We start from the raw sequence: 24,836 nt of genomic DNA, 5'->3' as shown, positions 1-24,836 counted from the left end.
AAAGATATTCCATGTTATTTTTAACATGAACAAAAAAAGATATATAGATATATTAATGTCAGACATTATAGAGGAAAATATACCAGTAGGGTAAAAGAAGGTAACTTCATAATGATGAAAGATTCAGTTTTTGAAGAGCAAATACAATGTTTATGTATCTAATAATAGAACTTCAGTCTGTCCAAGTCTTGGCCACCTCATGGACTGTAGCCTTCCAGGCTCCTCTGACCATGGAATTCTCTGGATAAGAATACTGGAGTGGGTAACCATTCCCTCCTCCAGGGGATATTTATGTATGGCCCAGGGATCAAACCAGGTCTCCTGGATTTAACCAGATAGCACAGTGGTAAAGAATCTGAGATTCTATTTTATTGCTTTTATTTTTAGATTCCATGTAAAATTGAGATCATATAGTGTTTGTCTTTCTCTGTCTGACTCCTTACACCTAGCATAATACTTTAAAGGTCCATCCATGTTGTTGAAAATGGCTATTTCCTTCTTTTTATGGCTGATTATATTCCACTGTATATGTACTACATTTTTTATCTAAAAATCCATCAATATATGCTTATGCTGCTTCCATGTTTTGACTGTTGTAAATAACACTGCAATAAAATGAGGTTTCATATATATTTTCAAGTTAGTGCTTTTTTATCCCCCACTGGATAAACACTAAAAAGTGAAATTGCTATATTATATGGTAGTTTTATTTTTATTTTCTAAAAGATTCTCCATAATGTTTTCCATAGTGGCTGCATCAATTTACATTCCTACCAGCAGTGTAAAAGCGTTCCCTTTTCTCCACATCCTTGCAACACTTATTATTTATTTCGTTTTTTTGATAATAGTCATTCTAATAGGTGTAAAGTGTTATCTCACTGTGATATGGATTTCCCTAATTAGTGATGTTGAACACGTTTTCATGTGTCTGTTTTCCATCTGCGTATCTTCTTTGGAAGAATGTCTGTTTAGATCCTCTGCCCACTTTTTAATTGTGCTGTTTGCTCTTTTGCTATTGAGTTTTGAGTTCTGTATATATTTGAGATATCAGTTCCTTATCATACATGACTTGCAAATATTTTTCCCTTTCCATAGGTTTGCTTGTTCATTTCATACACAGTTTCCTTTGGTGTCCAGAGGTTTATAGAAAAATATAGGCAATAATTTCCTTTACATCAGTCTTCATGACAGTTCTTTCTTTCAGTTCAGTTCAGTCGCTCAGTCATGTCTGACTCTTTGCGACCACATGAATCACAGCACGCCAGGCCTCCCTGTCCATCACCAACTCCCGGAGTTCACTCAGACTCACGTCCATTGAGTCAGTAATGCCATCCAGCCATCTCATCCTCTGTCGTCCCCTTCTCCACCTGCCCCCAATCCCTCCTAGCATCAGAGATTTTCCAATGACTCAACTCTTTTCACGAGGTGGCCAAAGTATTGGAGTTTCAGCTTTAGCATCAGTCCTTCCAAAGAACACCCAGGGCTGATCTCCTTCAGAATGGACTGGTTGGATCTCCTTGCAGTCCAAGGGAATCGCAAGAATCTTCTCCAACACCACAGGTCAAAAGCATCAATTCTTTGGCACTCAGCCTTCTTCACAGTCCAACTCTCACATCCATACATGACCACTGGAAAAACCATGGCCTTGACTAGATGGACCTTTGTTGGCAAAATAATGTCTCTGCTTTTGAATATTCTATCTGGGTTGGTCATAACTTTCCTTCCAAGGAGTAAGCGTCTTTTCATTTCATGGCTGCAATCACCATCTTTAGTGATTTTTTGGAGCCCCCCAAGATAAAGTTTGACATTGTTTCCCCATCTATTTGCCGTGAAGTGATGGGACCAGATGCCATGATCTTCGTTTTCTGAATGTTGAGCTTTAAGCCAACTTTTTCACTCTCCTCTTTCACTTTCATCAAGAGGCTTTTTAGTTCCTCTTCACTTTCTGCCATAAAGGTGGTGTCATCTGCATATCTGAAGTTATTGATATTTCTCCCGGCAATCTTGATTCCAGCTTGTGCTTCTTCCAACCCAGCGTTTCTCATGATATAATTTGTATATAAATTAAATAAGCAAGGTGACAATATACAGCCTTGACGTACTCCTTTTCCTATTTAGAACCAGTCTGTTGTTCCATGTCCAGTTCTAACTATTGCTTATAGTTAGGGTCTTATATAGCCTGCATATAGGTTTCTCAAGAGGTAGGTCAGGTGGTCTGGTATTCCCATCTCTTGAAGAATGTTCCACAGTTTATTGTGGTCCACAGAGTCAAAGGCTTTGGCATAGTCAATAAAGCAGAAATAGATGTTTTTCTGGAACTCTCTTGCTTTTTCCATGATCCAGCGGATGTTTGCAATTTGATCTCTGGTTCCTCTGCCTTTTCTAAAACCAGATTCAACATCTGGAAGTTCATGGTTCACGTATTGCTGAAGCCTGGCTTGCAGAATTTTGAGCATTACTTTACCAGTGTGTGAGATGAGTGCAATCGTGTGGTAGTTTGAGCATTCTTTGGCATTGCCTTTCTTTGGGCTTGGAATGAAAACGGACCTTTTCCAGTCCTGTGGCCACTGCTGAGTTTTCCAAATTTGCTGGCATATTGAGTGCAGCACTTTCACAGCATCATCTTTCAGAATTCCATCACCTCCACTAGCTTTGTTCATAGTGATGCTTTCTAAGCCCACTTGACTTCACATTCCAGGATGTCTGGCTCTAGGTGAGTGATCACAATATCATGACTATCTTGGTCTTGAAGATCTTTTTTGTATAGTTCTATGTATTCTTGCCACCTCTTCTTAATATCTTCTGCTTCTGTTAGGTCCGTACCATTTCTGTCCTTTATCGAGCCCATCTTTGCAGGAAATGTTCCCTTGGTATCTCTAATTTTCTTGAAGAGCTCTCTAGTCTTTCCCATTCTGTTGTTTTCCTCTATTTCTTTGCATTGATCTCTGAGGAAGGCTTTTTTATCTCTCCTTGCTATTCTTTGGAACTCTGCATTCAGAGGCTTATATCTTTCCTTTTCTCCTTTGCTTTTCATTTCTTTTCTTTTCACAGCTATTTGTAAGGTCTCTGCAGATAGCCAGTGGTAGAGAGGAGCTACCCCATGTCTGAGGTCAATGGCGGCAGCCGAGAGTGCCAGGTTGCAATGGCATAGGAGCGGCCGAGAGGAGCTACCTCACGTCTGAGTTCTTTCTTTCACTTTATTTAATTTTTGTTGCTGCTGCCTTTACTTTTGCTGTCATATCCAAAAAGTTGTGCAAAGACTGATGTAAAGGAGATTATTGCCTATATTTTTCTTTAAGAGTCATGGTTTCTGGTCTTACATTCAAATATTTAATTCACTTTGTGTTTATTTTTGTGTGTGGTATAAGATAGTGGTTGGGTTCATTCTTTTGCCTAAGACTCTCTAGTTGTCATAACATCATTTATCAAAAAGATTATCCTTTCCCCCAGTATTTTCCTGGCTCATCTGTCATAAATTATTTGATCAGATATGTTTGGGATTATTTCTGGGCCTTCTACTGTGTTCCATTAATCAATATGTCTGCTTTTATGCTAGCACTGTACTATTTTGATTGCTATAGCTTTGCAATATATTTTAAAATCAGGAAGAGTGATGCCTCCAGCTTCAGTGTTCTTTATCAAGATTGTGTGCCCATAGAAATTTTAAGATTGCTAGACTACTTTGGGTAGTATAAACATTTTAACAATTAATTATTACTTAATTAATCCATGCGCATTGAATATTTTTCCATTTGTGTCCCCTTCAATTTTTTTTTTTCACCACTGTCTTATACTTCTCAGTGTACATGCCCTACACATGTTTCAGTTCAGTTCAATTCAGTTCAGTCGCTCAGTTGTGTCCGACTTTTTGCAACCCCATGGACTGCAGCATGCCAGGCCTCCCTGTCCATCACCAGCTCCTAGAGTTTACTCAGACTCATGTCCAGTGAGTCGGTGATGCCATCCAACCATCTCATCCTTTGTCATCCCCTTTCCTCCCATCTTCATTCCCAGTATAAGGGTCTTTTCAAATGAGTCAGTTTTTCGTATAAAGTGGCCAAATTATTGGGGTTTCAGCTTCAATATCAGTCCTTTCAATGAACACCCAGGACCGATCTCCTTTAGGATGGATTGGTTGGATCTCTTTGCAGTCCAAAGGACTCTCAAGCATTTTCTCCATACCACAGTTCAAAAGCATCAATTCTTCAGTGCTCAGCTTTCTTTATAATCCAACTCTCACATCCATACTTGACCACTGGAAAAACCATAGTTTTGACTAGACAGACTTTTGTTGGCAAAGTAATGTCTCTGCTTTTTAATATGCTGTCTAGGTTGGTCATAACTTTACATCCAAGGAGTAAGTGTCTTTAATTTCATGGCTGCAGTCACCATCTGCAGTGATTTGGGAGCCCTGCAAAATAAAGTCTGTCACTATTTCCACTGTTTCCTCATCTATTTGCCATGAAGTGATGGGACCAGATACCATGAGCTTAGTTTTCTGAGTGTTGATTTTTAAGCCAACTTTTTCACTCTCCTCTTTCACTTTCATCAAGAGGCTCTTTAGTTCTTCTTCACTTTCTGCCATAAGGGTGGTGTCATCTGCATATCTGAGGTTATTGATATTTCTCCTGGCACACCTGATTCCAGCTTATGCTTCATCCAGCCCAGCGTTTCTCATGATGTACTCTGCATATAATTTAAATAAGCCGGGTGACAATATATAGCCTTTACACACTCCTTCCTTTATTTCTTTGGTTAAATTTATTCTTAAGTGCTTTATTATTATTGATGCAAATATAAATGTAATTATTTCCTTAAATTCTCTTTCTTATAATTTGTTACTAGTGTATAGAATTTCAGCTGATTTTTTGTATATTAATTTTGTATCCTTCAAACTAACAGAATTCACTTATTAGTTCTTGTTGAGTCTTTAGGGTTTTTCACATATTATGTCATATGCAAATATTGACAGTTTTACTCTTTCTAATTTGAGAGCTTTTATTTCCTTTTCTTACCTAATTGTTCTGAATAGACTTCCAAATATATTGAATAAAAAAGAGGTGAGACTAGCATCCTTCTCTTGTTCCTGATCTTAAAGTAAAAGTTTTCAGCTTTTCACTTTTGGTTATGTTAGCTGTGTGTTTGTCATACATGGCCTGTATTATATTAAGATATGTTCGCTTTGTGCCCACTTTCTTGAGAATTCTGAATATTTTTATGCTAATAACTTTGACAATTTGCATGAAAGGATCAGATTTTTTGAAAGGTATTAGCCACTAAAGTTTACCCAGGAAGAGACAGCTAAAGTGTTCCAAATATATTAAAGAAATTGAGTGCATAGATAGAACTTTCCAACAAAGAAAACTTAAAGGTCACATGGTTTCACTATGTAATTCTACTAAAACTTTAGGGAATAATTAATTGTAGTATCATGGAAATTTTTCCAAAAAATAAATAAGGAGGACTTCTCAATTTTTACTATGAGGTCAGTATGATTCTGATACTAAAGCAAGACAAAAGCCTTATAAATAAAAATAAAGTACATATAAATATCAAAGCCACAGTTGAAAATATTGAAGGACACGCATTAAAAAATTCTTGACAAATTTCATCTAATTGAATATAATTATTTTGAAAAATAAAATATACCATCACCAACTGAGGCTTATTCTGGAGCTGCTAGATCAATTTAACATTAAAAACATTGCACTGTAATTCATGACATTAACAAAACACCTCAATAAATGCAGGAAAAATATTTGATACCATTTATCATCCACTACTAATAAAAAATGTTTCAAAACTATAAACAGAAGAAAATTCCCTCAACCTGGTAGGGCTTTTGTAAAAAGTCTGCAGTTTGACATTATACTTAGTGGTGAGAGAGTAAATGCTATTTCTCTAATATCAGTAGAAAGGCACAAATGTCACTTCTCACAGCTTTAACTTAGGGCCAAGGATTATAGTTGTTATTGCAAGGCAAGAAAAATAATTAAAAGCTTTCAAATCAGAAAGATGCAAGACTGTTCTTGCTCATAGATAATGTGATCATTATGTAGAAAATCCTATGGATTCCATAAAAAAGTACTACTGGAATTGAGTTTAGCAGGCAGACAGGATACTAGATCATCAAACATGAAAAACAATTGTATTTTTATATAATAAAACAACTAGAAATTGAAATAAAAATCAGAGAATTTCCAAAGCATTAAACTATTAAATAATTAATAACAAATCTGATGTGTTCATCCTCAGTCACTCAAGTCGTGTTCAACTCTTTGCAACCCCACAGACTATAGACCACCAGGCTCTTCTGTTCATGGGATTTTTCAGGAAAGATTACTGGAGTTGTTTGCCATTACCTTCTCCAGGGCATGTTCCTGGCCCAGAGACTGAACCCATGTCTCCTGAGTCTTCTGCCTTGGCAGGCAGATTCTTTACCACTGAGTCACCTGGGAAGTCCAGTGAACCTGACAATGCACGTATAAACCTGATAATGCATGGTTAAGAACTATACAGTTATAACTAAAACATATTACTGAGAGAAATTAAAAAAGATAGATAAGTGAAGAGATAATCTATTTCTATGAATTGGAAGACTATTTTTTAAGATGTCATATCTCTTCAAGTGTGTCTGTAGTTTCAACATAATAACTTTCCATGTTGCAGTAGGAATTTTGTTATAAGAACTAAGAAGCTGATTCCAAAATTCTTAAAGAATATAAAGAACATGAAATATTGTAATAAAAAATAACAAGTTTAGAAGAACTACATTGGGCTACCCTGGTGGCTTAGACAGTAAAGGATCTACTTGCATTGCAGGAGACCTGGATTCAAACCTTGGGTCAGGAAGATATCCTGGAGAAAGGAATGACTACCCACTCCAATATTCTTGCCTGGAGGATTTCATGGACAATGGAGCCTAATAGGCTGCAGTCCATGGGGTTGCAAAGAGTTGGACACGACTGAGTAAATAACACACTTTAACACTTATTACAAAGCAATAAAAATACAGTGTAGTATTGACATAAAGATAGACAAATAGATTGCTGGAACAGAATGGAAGATGCAGAAATATTCTACACAATCAACTGTTAACAAAAAAAAATAGCTTTCTGTCGATTAGTATCTTTTCTGCAGATTTAGAACACTTGGAGACTCCATGAAAAAATAAACATGGCCCTTAATGTTGTTGTTGTTGTTAGTGATTAGTTGATAATTCATGTTCAACTCTTTGCAACCCCATGGATTGCAGCACGCCTGAGTCCCCTGTCCTTCACTATCTTGAGCACACATCAAAATTAGCTAAAATAGATCACAGTCTTAAATGAAAATCTAAAATTATAATAACTCTATAAGAAAATATAGGAGTGAATGTTTGTAATCTTGGCTTTAGTAAAGAGTTATCTATTAAAGAAAAAAAATAGTTTGGATTGACCACAATAAAGAAATTTTGTTCTTCAAAATACACTTGTAACAGAAAGAAATGATAAGCAACAGACTGGGTGTGAAAATATCTACAAATCATATATCCAATAAATGACTTGTATCCAGAATATATGAAAAACTCTCAAAATTCAGTAATAAGAAAACAAATGGCCAAAAGACTTTAATAGATTTTTCATCAAAAAATACTCTTAAGTCATATTCATAGCTGTATGAATAACTACATAAAAATTCAACATCATGATCATTAAGGAAATTCAAATTCAAATCACAATAACAGTGATATACCATTACACTCTAGAATATCTAAAATTAAGAATTGACTCTACCAAGTTTTGGCAAATGTGTAAAAAACCTGGCATTCTCATAAACTGATAATGAGAATAAGAGAAATGATTTAACTACTTTCAAAACTAGATTTCTAACTTCTTAAATGTTTAAAAATACTCCTACTATATTGCCCAATCTTTCTATTACCTGGCACTTATTTAAGAAAAAATAAAAGCATGTGTCCATACAATGACTTGCACATTAGTTTTCATCACATTTTATTTATAATAATAGCCCCAACCTGGAAATAATGCAAGCATCCAACAAGCTGTGAATGAATAAACATGTTGTGGCTTATCTGTACAAGAGAAAGTATCCTGTGATAGTTGGTCTGTCATGTGCAACTCTTTGCGACCCCATAGACTGTAGCTTGCCAGGTTTCTCTATCCATGGGATTTTCCATGCAGGGATACTAGAGTGGGTTGCTATTCCCTCCTACAGGGGGTCTTCCCAACCCTGGGATTGAACCTGGGTCTCCTGCTTTGTGGGCATATTCTTTACTGTTTGAGCCACCAAGGAAGCAACTACTCAGCAATAAAACGCAATGCAATGCAGGAGACCAGGGTTCAGTCCCTGGGTCAGAAAGACCACCCTGGAGAAGGAAATGGCAACCTACTCCAGTATTCTTGCCTGGGAAATCCCATGGTCAGAGGAACCTGGAAGGCTACAATCCATGGCATCACAGAAGTTGGACATGACTTAGTGACTAAACCACCACAATAAAATGGAATGAATTATTGATACACATAAAAAATACGGCTGAATCTCAACCTACTTACACTAAGTAAAAAAGCCTGACAAAAGGTTCATAATATTTCACTGTATTTTTATAGAATTGCTGAAAATGCAGTCTTATCTGTAGTGACAGAAAGCAGATTACTGATTACAAGGGGAAGGGGCAGGAGCCAAGCATCATAGAAGGAGGAAATATTTGAAGATGTTTTCTTTCAATATTCTTGACTGTGGTGATGGTTTCATAAGCCTATGCATAAACTAAAGCTTATGATGTTGTGCAATTTACACTTCTCAACAAAGTCAGGCTCATTGGCTAAAATGTTCCCATGGTCTAAGTTTTTCACTCTTTCCTATCAGAGTTTTGCTTTTGATATAGGAGATAAGTTGAAGGTCCATTGGTTTGTCTTTTCTGTTACCTTTAAAGTAAAAGTCTGGACTTGATTTTTAGCTTCTGTGTTTCCTGAAGATGAAATAAAATAGGACCTTTTTAAAGGCTGCCATCAAAAACCTCTGCCTTTCAGAGTGTGTTTTAAATTGGCAAGTAATCATGTTAAGCCCGCCAATTTCCTTTTACAAGATTCTGACACTGTCTCAAAGAGGTTGATAAATATACATTATCCTATGTTGTTTAAACATCACAGTTAGTTGTTCACCCAGTGAATGGCCCTTCACTTGCTTCTCATCCCAATTAACCACAGGTGAAAGCTTTAGTAACTTAGATGCTACCAAATGCCTGGATAATCATTACTCTGGTGACCACCAACAATGTGCTCTCATTAATCTCAGTTAAGTAGGTAATCCAACTCCAAAATCATCCCAAGATGTGTTTTCTAGACCTACTTCTTGAACTTTGTGTTAGTCTAGGTTCTATAGAAAACACAGCTCAAAGCAAAACTTATGTGCTAACACATTATTGTAAAGGACAATCCTAGATTAGCAAGAATGAGGTAAAAGGTAAGTAAAGTCAGAGATAACAGAAAACAAACAAACAAGATGTTGTGCCTTGAAGCAAGTCATTATTTCACCAAGAGACACACATGGCATTTGGAAAATCAAGCTTAAGATGCATCCAATGGAGGGAACATTGGAGAGCAAATTTATCCATGGGCTTCCTCTTGTTTCCTGGCTATACTGCCCAATACCCACACACATAAACATATTTCTAAGTGTTGTCACATGGCTTCTCAGGCAGTGAGAAGTCAGCCCTGCTAATTCTTCTGAAGAATTAGTGGGGCTGACTCAAATGCATTCCTTTTTACAGCTGAATAATATTCAATTGTGTATACCATAACTACTGTATCTTATTCAGTTATAAAAAGCAATGCATTTGAGTCAGTTCTAATGAGGCGGACTAACCTAGAGCCTATTATACAAAGTGAAGTAACTCAGAAAGAGAAAGACAAGTATCATATATTAACACATGTATATGGAATCTAGAAAAATGGTACTGATGAACCTATCTGCAGGGTAGCAATGGAGATGCAGACATAGAAAACAGACTTTTGGACATAGTAGGGGAGAGAGAAAATGGGATTATTTGAGGGAGTAGCATTGAAACATACACATTACCATATGTAAAGCGGATAGCCAGTGGGAATTTGCAGTATGACACAAAGAACCTAAAGCCAGTCCTCTGTGACAACCTAGAGGGATAGGATGGTGAGAGAGGTGGGAGGGAGGTTTAAAAGGGAGGGGACATAGTATACCTATGGTTGATTCATCTTGATATTTGGCAGAAATATTCACAAAATTGTAAAATAATCATCCTCCAATAAAAATAAAATACCGCTAAAAGATAAACAAACAAAAGGAATTGATGGGAAAAGCCAGAAGTTCAGGCCCTTTGTCTTTAGATGGTAGGAACGCAGAGGATACAAGCTCATTTACTGCAGACTGCGCTGAGAAATGGCCAAACACCAGGAAAGCAGATGAGACACTTAAGAGACCTGAAATCTAAAACAAGCACCTACTATATGCTTGTACAGGACTAGGCATGGAAACACATACTGCCTTATAATTTACACACATTTTTTAGATCTTTAGATCATTTCATACTTATCTTACACTCCAGCTTATAGCATCCTCTGTTTCTTTGCTTCTTTGCCACCTGGTACCTGATTCACCAGCTTTCCTTTCCAAGGTCTAATCTGTGTTCATTCCTAATTTGGACGAGACTCTGATGCTGCTATTGCCTCCTTGCTACTTTCTCTTTATCAGGGAATTTCTTGGACTGTCTATTACAGATTTCTGACATATAACACCTCTATAGCCTATAAACCTTTTTTTTTTATTTTTTGTTTGCTTTTGTCCAACAGCATGCATTCTACTATCTATCTATTTTGCTGTTGTTCAGTCACTAAGATATGTAAGACTCTCTGTGATCCCATGAACTGCAGCACACCAGTCTTCCCTATCCTTCACTATCTCTTTGTTAAAATTCATGTCTGTTGATTCAGTGATGCTATTCAACCATCTCACCCTCTGTCACCCCTTTCTCCTTGGGCCCGTAACCTTTCCAAGTATCAGGGTCTTTTTCAGTGAGGCAGCTCTTCACATCACATGGTCAAAGTATTGGAGCTTCAGCTTCAGTATCAGTCCTTCCAATGAATATCTATCTAGTTATCTAATTGTTTATCTGTTTTAAATTTTAGTAACACCAATAGCTAAATATGATTACACTTTTTCTTTTCTCCACCAGTGAAAGTCAAACTTGATTTTTATTTTTTAGAGTAATATTTAATAATGGAAACCTAAAATTCCATGAGTCCCACTCTTGACTAAGCCTCAGTAAAATCATGCTCTGTTAGAGTACCAATTTAATAGATTAGCAACCTGGTCTCCAAGCACCTATGCGACATGCAAGATTTTCTTACCCTTATTAACTTGCCAGCAAGCAGTTTTTAAAAATCAAATATATTCTAAAGTATATTTGGACAATATCTGGATGGCTTCAGTGTTCCCTGTTTATCAATAACTTGTAGAAGTTGCTTCATGAGGCAAAAAGTAAAACATTTCAGTAAATATAGGGTATATAAACAAAGCATAACTTTTGTTCTTCAAGTCAAATACTGAACTGTCTTTTTCAATGAAAAGATTTGCTCTTCAATTACTTCCATTTACCCTGTTCACACCATTATTAAACCATTGGTCCCCTGATAATGGCCTTCTACTGCTAAAGGAGCATTAGCAAAATGTATTTAGGATGATGTTCCAAGCTAGAGACAGATTTACTACAGCTAATTTAATATAATTACTATGTGATCCCATTTAGATATGGGATAATGACAGGTCAATATAGTCAAGGCTGTGGTTTTCCCACTGGTTACATATGGTTGTGAGAGCTGGACCATAAAGAAGGCACAGCACCAAAGAATTGACGCCTTTAAACTGTGGCTCTGGAGAAGACTCCCGAGAGTTCCTTGGACAGAAAGGAGATCAAACCAGTCAGTCCCAAAGGAAATCAGCCCTGAATATTTGTTAGAAGGACTGATGCTGAAGCTGAAGCTCCAGTATTTTGGTCACCTGATGTGAACAGCCGAGTCACTGGAAAGGTGAAAGGTCCCTGATGCTGGGGAAGATTGAGGGCAGAATGAGAAGAGGGCATCAGAGGATGAGATTACTGGATGGAATCACTGATGCAATGGACATGAAGCTGGGAAAACTCCAGGAGATGGTGAGGAATAGAGGGGCCTAGCATGCTGCACTCCATGAGGTCGCAAGGAGTTGGAAATGACTGGGTGACTGAACAACAATGACAGTATTTATGATATGCATTCACCAGTTTATATATATATATATATACATTTATATATGTATATACATATGTATCAGTGTATATATATATATATATGTTAAGAGTTAGCTTAAACAGTAGCCGGTTATTAGCTGCATTACAAAAAATAAATATTTTAACAAAAAGTACATAGCTTCCCATTTATTCCACTTTTGTTGTAAGGAATGATATAGACATCTCATCCATTTACTATTTACTGTTATATAAAATAGTAAATCTATTTACTATTTCTTGGGAATATATTTCTCTAATCATTTAATTTGAGCATAGGAGGGTAAAGAGAAAGCAGGGGAAAACTTACTCAGCCCAAGTTTTATGAATAATCATCTTGCTTGAAAGTGAAAATGAAGTGAAAGTAGAAGTTGCTCAGTCGTGTCCGACTCTTTGCAACCTCATGGACTACACAGTGCATGGAATTCTCCAGGCCAGAATACTGGAGTGGATAGCCTTTCCCTTCTCCAGGGGATCTTCCCAACCCAGGGATGGAACCCAGGTCTCCCACATTGCAGGTGGCTTCTTTACCAGCTGAGCCACAGGGGAATCTTGTTTGCCTCCAACTTAATTTTAAGGTACGATGTTTTTAGAGTAATAACACTGAGGGGTAGGGAAATACAGTTTGTTGAATACCTACTCTGTGCCAGGTACTATAGTAGATGCTTTATCTGGTTTCTATGACATAATGTTCATGAGAAGTCCAAGAGGTAGATGTGAGAAACTTGTATTTATTCTGAGGATCCTGAAGTCAATATGTTACATTTCTGGCCCAAAGAGCCCCAGGAGGAAGGGTCAAAGGTTTTATGGCAGTAGATGTCATTAGAATGTCGCTCAATTTCATTAAGATTTAAGACAAAGTTTATTTTTCTTACACCCATTAAATCAATCATCCTCTTCACATCTTCTGAACCCCATGAAGCCAATCAAACCTCTTAAGTATCCTGACCCCCATTAAATTATGGAGCCTCTTAATTCTCCAGACCCTAAATCAGTCAGCTTTAGTAAGTCCCTTGACTTCTCCATTAATTCAATTAGCACCCTTAAATCACATGACCTCAGTGAATGAATCAGGCTCCCTAAATCATGGGAACCCCATTACATCAACAAGCCCCCTTAAGTCTCATCACCCCAATTAAATCAAACAACCTTAAATCTCATGAACCCCATTAAATCAATCTTATCTTTTTAAGTCTCTTGACCCCCATTAAATCATCCAGCCACCTTAATACTCCTGACCCTCAGTTAATCAATTGATTTTATTGTCTTCTGAGACAAACTTTAGGTGAAGACCTCAGATTGTCCTTCGGAACAAGTTGGTCTGTAAGGACACTTCTAGGATAGAGCATCTTTAACATTTGTTGCTATGGTTGCTAAGTCACTTCAGTCGTGTCCGACTCTGTGCAACCCCATAGACGGTAGCCCACCAGGCTCCCCTGTCCCTGGGATTCTACAGGCGGTAGCTGCTAATACTTATTATGTCCCAATAGCCAAGTTTGCAAATTCTTCTCTCAAAAAAATATCTAAGATATTTTTCTTAGTAATGCAGTTGAATTATAGTTTTTTTTTTTAATTTTATATTTTGTTTGATCTTTTGGAATATTTATAATGGCTAATTTTATATGCCAACTTGAGTAGGCCATAATACCCAGATGTTTGGTCAAACACCACTATGAATGTCACTGTGATTGGAAATAATATTTACATCAGTAGATTGACTCAAATAGAATACATTCTATAACGGAGTTTATGGGGTGGGTCTAATCAGTTGATGCTGGCAAGAGATAAAGACTGAAATGCTTGGGGAAGAGAGAATGCTGCCTCCAGAATGTCTTCAGACTTGAGCTGCAACATGATTTCATACCATCCAGTATGTCCGTCTGCCCTGATGATTTTAATTTACTAGCTTCTATAATCACATTAGTCAGTTCTTTAAAATAAGTCTCTCTCTCTCTCACTGTCAGGAGAATCTAGACTAGTGCAACATGTGATGTATATTTTATCCCTCATTAAAAGTCTAACTGCCTGGTATAGCCATGAAAAACATGAGATAAATTTGCAAGGCCTAAATTAATTGTGATCTGAAACATGAGGGAGAGACAGAAGAAAACAAGAGAAGGAATAGTAACAGGAAACAAGATTTTTTTTAATGTTGAAGATTAATGAGCTGTGCATTCTAATATACTATTGGTTGCATATATGATGGTAAACAAAATGAGAGTAAACATAAATATAATTTCAAAAATTTGTATCCTTTGATTATCCTTTCATTGCTCTAAATCTAAGAGAAAATTTAGAAATAGTTTCTATTTTAAGTTTCTACTTGTTTGTTTTAAATAGTTTCTATTTTGAGTTTCTACTTGTTTGTTTTATTATCTTTGGCAAAAAGAAGTTCTTGACAGCATTATCTAGTTGATAAAAGTAATCATAAATAAAACAAATGTCTAAAAGTAGATAATATTTAAATATGTGAGTATTGGAAAAGTATACAGACATTAAAAGAATTGAGAAATATTTATGTTGATAATTTTATACAAGCTTAAAATAAAAAGCTAAAATATACAAACATTCAGAACTCTGATCTATGGGTCTGTATGTTTAATGATATGTAGTTAAGCACTTCCCAAAACAGGTGAGGGTTATACGAAATAGAAATAAAACCGTAAAAAAGTTATATTTCCAAATTATTTGCAATCTGCATGCAATATTTAATAGTTAAATTTTAATTGAAAACAAGAGAAATATGAAGTTTATTAGAGTGATTTAGGAAAGGAAAAAGCAGAGAAGTACACATGGGATGGAGTGGGAGGAGATGAAGAAGAGACAATAGCCTCAGGCCTCCCTTGGTTAATTGGGTTCCTTATGTTGTGTCACTTACAGAATCTATTTAACAGTATTGTCAGGAGCACAGGGCTGGTGAGCTGATTTGAAAGTATTATTCAGCTTTCTTACTTCTATATTTGCACATTTCAGGGAACTGTTGCAAGGGGAGAAAGAATACTAGATATTTTGATAAAATGTCTGTTTGAGTATTTAAATCAATATTCAGCCAAATTCAAGACTGAGGTTGAGGCAGCATATTAACATCATATATTAAACTTCTGGGATACAAAGACAAACCCCAAATTGTATACAACAATTACCATAATACCATTATTGTCATAATTTCAAAATTCATTCATATCAGTATTTGCTGCTACTAATCAACACTGTCAGTGCTAGATGGCTCCTGTGTTATCTCTCCAGCACATTAGAAAAACTAAACAGAATTTTCACTGAGGTCAGTGGGAAGTCTGAGAATGGTGTTCAGCACTGCTGGTATAAGACCCTCTCAATTACAATTGACTAAGGTGAAGACAAATTTACTCTCAACACTTCAGTTCAAAGATTTGGTCAGTGGTAGTCATGTGATTTCATTTAAATCAAGTTACACATAGAGGTTTTGAGCACTGCTTGGAAAGAGTTAGTGTTGGAATATTACAGAAGCATTCAGACTAGTATTCTAACATTTTTCTATTTATATCTGGGTAAGCAATTGTTGGGGCTTCTCTAGTGGCTCAGATGGTAAAGCGTCTGTCTGCAATGCAGGAGACCAGGGTTTGATCCCTGGGTTGGGAAGATCCCCTGGAGAAGGAAATGGCTGCCCACTCCAGTATTCTTGCCTGGAAAATCCCATGGACCTCTGAGCCTGGTAGGCTACCGTCCATGGGGTCGCCAAGAGTTGGACACGACTGAGTGAGTTCAATTTCACTTTCATTTTCAAGCAATTGTTGCTTCACAATGACTTGAAACAAATTTGTCCTTAATCTTTATATCTAGAAATGAGGATGAAAAAGGTAATTGGCACACAAAATACTGCCTCTGCATTTCCATCTGTATCTTGGCTTTCTTTGCATGATACCAATTTCAGCCTCTTTCCTGGAGTAGAATGATTTGTACATCTTTACAGCAGACTTTGTGTAAAAATACTTGCACTCTTGAAGCACAGCGGTTCGATTCCTTATTCAGCAGGTTGCAGCAAATGAAGATCTTTCTCTGCAAGCCCTGTATTATTGTTATCTGCATGAGACAATATTAAGGCTTTCTTTTGTTTAACCAGCCTTTAAAAATGTAATAGCCAACATTCCACATTAGTTAAACATTCGTATATTATGAGGAGGGTAAAAGCTCATTGCTTGTCTTCAAAAAAGAATGATAAAAATGACCGTATTAGGGCTTCTCAGGTGGCGCTAGTGGTAAAGAACTGGCCTGCCAATGCAGGAGATGTAACAGAGACAGGTTCGATTCCTGGGTTGGGAAGATGCCCCGGAGGAGGGCATGGCAACCATTTTCAGTGCTCTAGTCTGGAGAATCCCATGGACAGAGAAGCCTGGTAGGCTACAGTCTTCAGGGTCACAAAAAGTCGGACATGACTGAAGCGACTATACATGCATATATACATATAATAGATTATGCATACATATATATATATATATGTGTGATATATAGATACATAGGTATACATGTACTGACCATAACATTGACCATAAGCAGTACCTTGAAAAATGCCCCCAAAAGCCTCTGTTTTCATCAAAATTAGTTGACAATAGTTTAATAATTATTTTACCAAACTTCATTTAAATATTTAAACACAGTGCCAGAACTATGATTCACCATAAATTTTTTATAACTGAGTTTGGAGCTTTTACAAGTACTGAAATTCTAAGACAGCACAGTTGACATTTTATTCATGATGAAAATTCTCAAACACCTTTTTAAAATTGATTCCTGGTTTACATTGAGTCAAGCCACCATAATCAAATTATATGTAATACTTCATTCTTATTTTGGTGAAAGTTTTGGAATCTAATTTACCATTCAACTCTATGCATGTTAAATTATAAGAAAATATATCTTAATGTTCTATCCTATATTATTTGTAAAATTTTACAGGCATCTATTTATTAGCTAAAAAAAAAAAAAAGACTAAAAAATTTCCTAAAGTTATCTGGTGGGCATAAACTGTCAATGGCTTTAATAGATTAATACTTTTAGTAAATTTAAGTGTCAATCTTTCTCCCCATTTGTGACTATTTCAAAGTTCTTAATAATGACTCTAGCACATAAATCTAACAGCTTTTACCATAATTATTAATGGTTGAGTTATTTTCATTAGCAATGACAAATAACTCATCTGACTGATACTCTTTCTCCATATAAATCACATAAAATTTCATTTAAAGTTCTATGGTGCTTCCTTCTGTTTAAAATTAAATATTGAGATATTAACAATAAATCAGAATCCCATGCCAGTTTGTAATCCTGCTGTTGTCATGGTAATTAGATATGGTGTTACCCATAAGATCACATAGTCATTGATCACGTATCAGCTTAGGGATGCCAGCCAGAACAAGTGCTGATGTTGGCATCAGGCTCTGTGGCTTTCCAAAGGCCAAGAGAGAAAATGAGTCTCAAATAAAAGGGGCATAAAAGGGGCAAAAAAAAAAAAAAACGACTGCATTTGCAAGATGTGTTTATTTGAAATATGTGTGAGATTTGCTGTCCTTCTCAGCAAAGAGAAGAAGGGGGCTTGCACTGATGGGGACATGTATTTAATAAACATTGCTGAACATCTTCTGTGTGCCAAGGGATATGCTAGGTGCTAGGAACATATGGGTAGAAGTCTAGGTAAAGCCCTGTCCTCCCACAATTTCCTTTCTAGTGGGGAAAGCTGTATGGTAAACAGATCATAACTAGTTTATGTGCCACATGCTACCAGAAAGGCGTTCACAGAGAAGCTTTAGGGGATAAGCCCTCAGCACAGTGGGAATTGGTTCAGTTTTCCAAAGGTGGGCATAAAGGCATTCCTTACAGAGGTAACAACATGAGCCCATGACCCAGCATCATCCTTAGGAAATTGAGACTGTTTGTAATATAGCCTGTGTTATGGTGCAAGGAGAAGAGTAATGACAGGTGAAATGGGAACCAGATTATGCAAGGTGTGTGACACCATGCTGGGGAGTGGTTTCTGAAATAATTGCTAACCCAGTTGATCTGGGGTGAGACTTATGAAGTTTATGCTTAACAGGCAACATTGCTATACTGCTGCTGCTAAGTCACTTCAGTCGTGTCCGACTCTGTGCGACCCCATAGATGGCAGCCCACCAGGCTCCTCCGTCCCCCGGATTCTCCAGACAAGAACACTGGAGTGGGTTGCCATTTCCTTCTCCAATGCATGAAAGTGAAAAGTGAAAGTGAAGTCGCTGAGTCGGGTCTGACTCTTCGCGACTCCATGGACTGCAGCCTACCAGGCTCCTCCATCCATGGGATTTTTCAGGCAAGAGTACTGGAGTGGGGTGCCATTGCCTTCTCCGAACATTGCTATAGGTAATAAGAAACTATAGATCTATTTTATTGCTTCTCTGCTCTTTTTTTTTTTTTTTTTTTTTTTTTTTTGGTTTTTGGGCCCCAAAGCATGTGAGATCTCAGCTCCCCAACAACCAGGGATCAAAACTGCATCCCCTGCATTAGAAGGCAAAGTGTTAACTGCTGCACCACCAGGTAAGTTCCCATAAATTTATGTTAAATGCAGGAATGTTGTGTGATGACTATATTTGTATTCCTGAAAGATCCTTCTTGTATCCATAAAGGTACAGATGAGTAGTCCAGTGAGAACTGCTGAGTTGTGGCCATTACTCAGGCAAGTCCTAATGGATTGTGATGATGATTAGGGTGACAAGAATGAGACGGATTCCAGAGAAAACAATTAGACAGAATGGAAAGGACAGAGAAGCAGATTTCAAGGAGCAGGGGAGGGGTGAGGAAAAGGAATGTCAACAGTGAGTTCAGCTACCCTGTACAGTGATGGTAATTTTGAAGTGCCTGTTGGACATCCAGTGGGAGTGTTCGAATAGAACACTGAATTTAAGAGTCTGGAATATAGTAGAGAATTCCAGGCATGACTGGATTTGCACATAGATATTATTGTTAATGGTTAAATGTGCCCACAACTAGATGGAAGAGAGTAAGTTCATCTAAAGAGAGGGTATAGAATAAGAAGAAAACAGGAATGATTTGGAGGTCTTTCAATTCTTACCTTGGACACTGCTGTGAACATAACAATTGGGCTGCACACTGCAGGCCTACAAGTCTTGCAATTGTCCAGCTTTAATACTGAAGAAAGGGTCAGAATCAGAGACAGAGACATCAACAGTGTAATGGATGGGGGATCTTATATGTCTGAAGCAAGGTCCTGGACCAACACCCATTGTGTGAAGCACAGGGTTGTAGGACATGGCAGTGGTCTTCAGTAGTCTTCTCTCGCAGGGGAAGGGAAGGTGGCAAGTTACAGGGGAATTGCTGTCAGGTTGGCTCATTGGAAACCAGCAGAGGGCCACACCCTCTCGTTACCCCTTTGATAAGAACAATCTCTAGCTGAGGTTTGGGACAGGTATGTAGGAAAGTCAGTTAGGTGTGTAGGGTTCAAGTGAGGTAGGCACTGATGGAACAGGGGATTACAGAGAGCAAGAGAATAGCCTTCCTGAGTGGACTGACCACAAAATAACCAATGCTGGTGACTCATCAGGGACACAAGGTCAACAGGCAGGAAGAAAATTAGGTCATCATCTGTAGCTCATATAATTATAAGTTCCTCTCTCTGGCTTCACAACCCAACACCCACTAATTACCCCCATGAGACTGGCTTTCACTTCAGACAGTCCTCACATCACATTTTGCACTTTTATTTCTCTCTTTATCTTCCTAAGATGTCTCTTATACTTGCTTTTATGTCATTAAAATGTGAGTGAGAGGGTCATGGAGTATGATTTACTTGGCTTGTTTATTTGTCTAGTAATTATAAAACTCCTTTCCCCCTCTTCGAAGATGAAAAATAAGATCAATCCTGAGGAGAGCAAAGCTATTTGGCAGTGAATAACTTGCCTCAGGATAGTTTCAAAGGCGATCATAAAGATAGATAAAATGTGATGCCAAAAAAATAAGAAACCCAACTATGTACTTAGCTCTGCTCTTGTGGCATGCTCAGTCGCTCAGTCGTGTCTGACTCTGCAACCCCATGAACTCTTAGGTCGATGTAAGAGACCCGGGTTCAATCCCTGGGTCAGAAAGATTCCCCTGGAGGAGGACACGGCAACCCATTCAGTATTCTTGCCTGGAGAATCCTCATGGACAGAGAAACCTGGCAGTCAACAGTCCATAAGGTTGCAAAGAGTTGGACAAAACTGAAATGATTTAGAACCCACGGACAAGCCACCTGGGAAGCCATCTCTGTTCTTAGGGACATGATTATGCTGCCTGTTGCACTGAAACTCGGTCTTCAAAGGAAAGAAGTAATGAGATGCCTGCTGTGTGATCCTCAACATTCTGCACCACAGACTGAGAACCACTCCATTTTTGATGGGAATAAATCAACTTAAGCTTCCATTGACCCTGCCCCTTTAAGTTTCCACAGCCCACAGCCCTTTTGCACAGCTTATTTTCACAGAGGCTGACAGCTGGCCCAATCTCCTGCATTTCAAAACTGTTTTGACTGCCTGGCCCTTCAAGGGCACAGAAGTTCCTCTCTAACTCTGGTATCTCAGCAGCAGTGAAGAAAAACCAGCTCAAGTCAAAGGGTACTTGGACTGGCTTCTCGGATTTTAAATTGGCATTATATGATGCTTAATTGGAATTATTTCTTGGGGCCTGAGGGATAGTTGTTTCTAATCAAGATAAAAAGTAATTAGCAGGCAGCTGTGAGGTGGGGAAAATAATCTAAAATACCTCTGACCCATTTGATACAGTGTTTATATGTGATAATGGCTTCATGGCTTCTCATAAAAAATCGATTTCTTTAATTAAGAAACTTAAGACTGCAGTTTATATTAAGTCCACAAAATCATGGCTTATTCTCAGATCCAAATGAAGGAAATAAAGTCAAGGGACATAAACTCAATTTAATAAGACAAACTTGCTAGTGCCCTGCGAGGCTGCCCTGAGTTGACTTCCCTCTCAGGCTGGATTCGTGAACTCAAATCCCATACTTCCCTGAAGGGAAGAATTCTGTTTTCTCCCCTAATTTTGAAAATATCCAGTTTTTCCTGACTGCTTACAGGATGTCTCACAGGCCTTAGCATGAAGTAGAGGGCCTTTTATAGCAGACCCACTCTATTTCATTTCCAGCTAAAACCTCCATGTAACCTCTGTGCTAATCATGTACTAGGCACTTGTCACATGTGGTCTGCAATCATTCCATCTGTCCCAATCTCTAGAAATCCCCTCTGTCTTTTCTCCACTGCCAAAATTGAATTATTCTTATATTTAATCTTCCCTTCGACAGGCTCTCCAGTCAGTCACCATTGTTTGAACTAAGCCCCACTTTCTTTGTTTTTGCTTATGTCTATGTTTAGCATTATTCCTTCTGCTATATTTTATTTAAGTTTTTATTATGGTTTAGTTAATTTACAATGCTGTGTTAGTTTCAGGTGTACAGCAAATGCTTTGGTCCTGTCTGACTCTTTGCAACCCTGTGGACTGCACTGTCCATGGTATTCTCCAGGGAACAATACAGGAGTGGCTTTTCATGCCCTCCTCCAGGGGATCTTCGGACCCAGTGATTAAACTTGAATCTCTTATGTCTCCTGCATTGGCAGGCAGGTTCTTTAATACTAGCACCACCTGGGAAGTACATATTCGTTTTCAGATTCTTTCCCATTATAGGTTAAAATATACTGAGTATAGTTCCCTGTACTGTACAGCAGGCCCTTGTTTATTTATTATATATAATAACTCAAACTCCTAATTTGTTAACCCAAACTCCTAATTTGTCTCTCCCCTCTCTTCCCATTTGGTAACAATTAAGTTTTTTCTATACCTGTGAGTCTGTTTGGTAAGTAAGTTCATTTGTATCATTATTTTATATTCCACATATAACTGGTATCATATGATATTTGTCTTTCTCTGTATGACTTACTTCAGTTAGTATGATGATCTCTAGGTCTCATATTGCTGCAAATGGCACTATATCAATCTTTTCCATATATATATATAGGTATATATTTATCTATCTATCTATCTATCTATATTTTAATTCCAATTTCATGGGTGCAGTCACCATCCATAGTGATTTCCTAAAGGAAATCAACCCTGAATATTGTTGGAAGGAATGACATTGATGCTGAAGCTCCAATACTTTGGCCACCTGATGTGAAGAACTGACTCATTGGAAAAGACCCTGATGCTGGGAAAGATTGAAGGCAGGAGGAGAAGGAGACGACAGAGGATGAGATGGTTGGATGGCATCACTGATTCAGTGGACATGAGTTTGAGCAAACTCTGGGAAGTAGTGAAGGACAGTGAAGCCTGGCATGCTGCAGTCCATGGGGTCACAAAGAGTCAGACACAACTGAGCTACTGAACAACAATATATGTGTGTGTGTGTGTGTGTGTGTGTGTGTATAGTTATATATATATGTGTGTGTGTGTATACCTTGGTTAAAAAGCTGAAAAATTTCCTGCTAAAATCAAGAACAAAACAAGAATGCTTAATTTTACCACTTTTATTCAACCTAGTATCCAAAGTCCAAGCCAAAGTAATTAGACAAGAGAAAGAAAGAAGATGGTATAATATCCCTTATTTACCTGTCTCTTTTGTACTAGGAGACTTCCAATAAAGCTCTTTGAAATCAAGACCAAATAAACTTCTCATAGCAAGTCTGCAATGGGATTTATTGAACTAATTGAACATAATTAGATAAATTTGTGCTCAATAGTAACAGGAACATATGAAACAGAAATGGTAAGAGATACAAAGATCGTGCATCTTGTTTTAAGTTCCTATTCATTCGACAGTTTTTTTTTAAAGACAGTTTCTTTGTCAGCCATGGTTGTAGGTTCTTAGGCTATATCAGTGACTAAAATATCAATGATCCCTGCCCTTATGAAGCTTTCAGTCTAGTAATTGAACTGATCAATACAGAATTTTTTCAAAAGGAATTGGTAGAAAGTGACACATGTTATGAAAAAAGAAAAGATACAGCAATTTTGTAAAGGTGTCTGTGAGTATTACATATGGGATTGATTGTAATTTTAAATAGATTGATCAAGACATGTCTCATTGAATTGGCAGCATTGGAGCAAACACTTTAGAGATAAAAAGTTAGCCTAATGATATCTGGGAGATGATTTTTCCAAGTAGAGCCAAAAACCAATGCAAGGTATCTGAGGCATTATTGAGGAAAAGCAAGGAGGGCAGAGTGGCTGGAAGAAAGTTAAAGTAAGAGAAAATTGATAGTAGAGAGGCGTTAGGTGTCTGTTGGGGGGTGGAGGGGTAGAGTCAAGGAGGATAGGATGTGTAAGGCCTTGTAGGCCACTTTAAATGCTTGGCTTTGATGATTAGAGAAATGGGGAGCCATTGCAGAATTTCAAAGTAAGTAGTAGGATGAGTTGGAGAAGGCAATGGCACCCCACTCCAGTACTCTTGCCTGGAAACTCCCATGGACGGAGGAGCCTGGTAGGCTGAAGTCCATGGGGTCTTAAAGAGTCAGACACGACTGAGCAACTTCACTTTGACTTTTCACTTTCACGCATTGGGGAAGGAAATGGCAACCCACTCCAGTGTTCTTGCCTGGAGAATCCCAGGGATGGGGGAGCCTGGTGGGCTGCCATCTATGGGGTGACACAGAGTCGAACACAACTGAAATGACTTAGCAGCAGCAGCAGCAGTAGGATGACTTATCTTGGACTTTCAAAGGATGCTCTGTTGAGAATACTGTGTACTGTTGTGTACTGTAAGTACACAAGGATAGAAGGGCTCATAAGTGACTATGTGAAAGTGAAAGTTGCTCAGTCATGTTTGACTCTTTGTGACCCCATGGACTATACACTCCATGGAATTCAACAGGCCAGAATATTGGAGTAGGAAGCCTTTCCCTTTTCAGGGGGTCTTCCCAACCTAGGGTGAAAGATGCTAAAGGGCAAAATTCAGGTGGCAACAAGAGAGATGCTACAAAGGATTTAGATTTGGGATATTTGGAGATAGAGTCAACAGGAGGGATATCTTAGTGTGGGGTGAGATATAAAGAGGAGCAGAGGATGAGTCAAAGGATTTTTGTTCTAAGCAACTGAAGAAATGGTTTCACCATTTCCTGAAGTGGGAAGGCCCATTTCCACACGTGAAAGAAGAAGATAAAGAATTTAGTTGCAGACATACAACATTTAAAATGCCCCCCAGATATCCATGTGGAATGCCAGTGAAACAGGGGGAAATATGATTCTGGATGCCAACACAGAAGGCTGAGGTGGGGAATTCAAATTTGAGAGAAATTGGCATTTTCATGGCATTTAAATCATGAGATGGGATGAAATCACAAGAAAGCTCCTTGGGGAACTACATCAAGGAAAGGAAGGATCGGCAAAATGAGGCCAATTTGGAAATGAACTAATTTAAAGTGAATGCTCCAGGGAAGTCAGTCAACCAAGCAGGGGATGCATGTTGAATACACACTAGACTCCAAGGCACTATGCTATAAGGGATGCAGCAGAGCCAGAATTGCTCTTGCCCTCC

Source organism: Bubalus bubalis, chromosome 2 (assembly GCF_019923935.1).
Source record: "Bubalus bubalis isolate 160015118507 breed Murrah chromosome 2, NDDB_SH_1, whole genome shotgun sequence".
Taxonomy (NCBI): domain Eukaryota; kingdom Metazoa; phylum Chordata; class Mammalia; order Artiodactyla; family Bovidae; genus Bubalus; species Bubalus bubalis.
Note: the sequence above shows the minus strand (reverse complement) of the source record.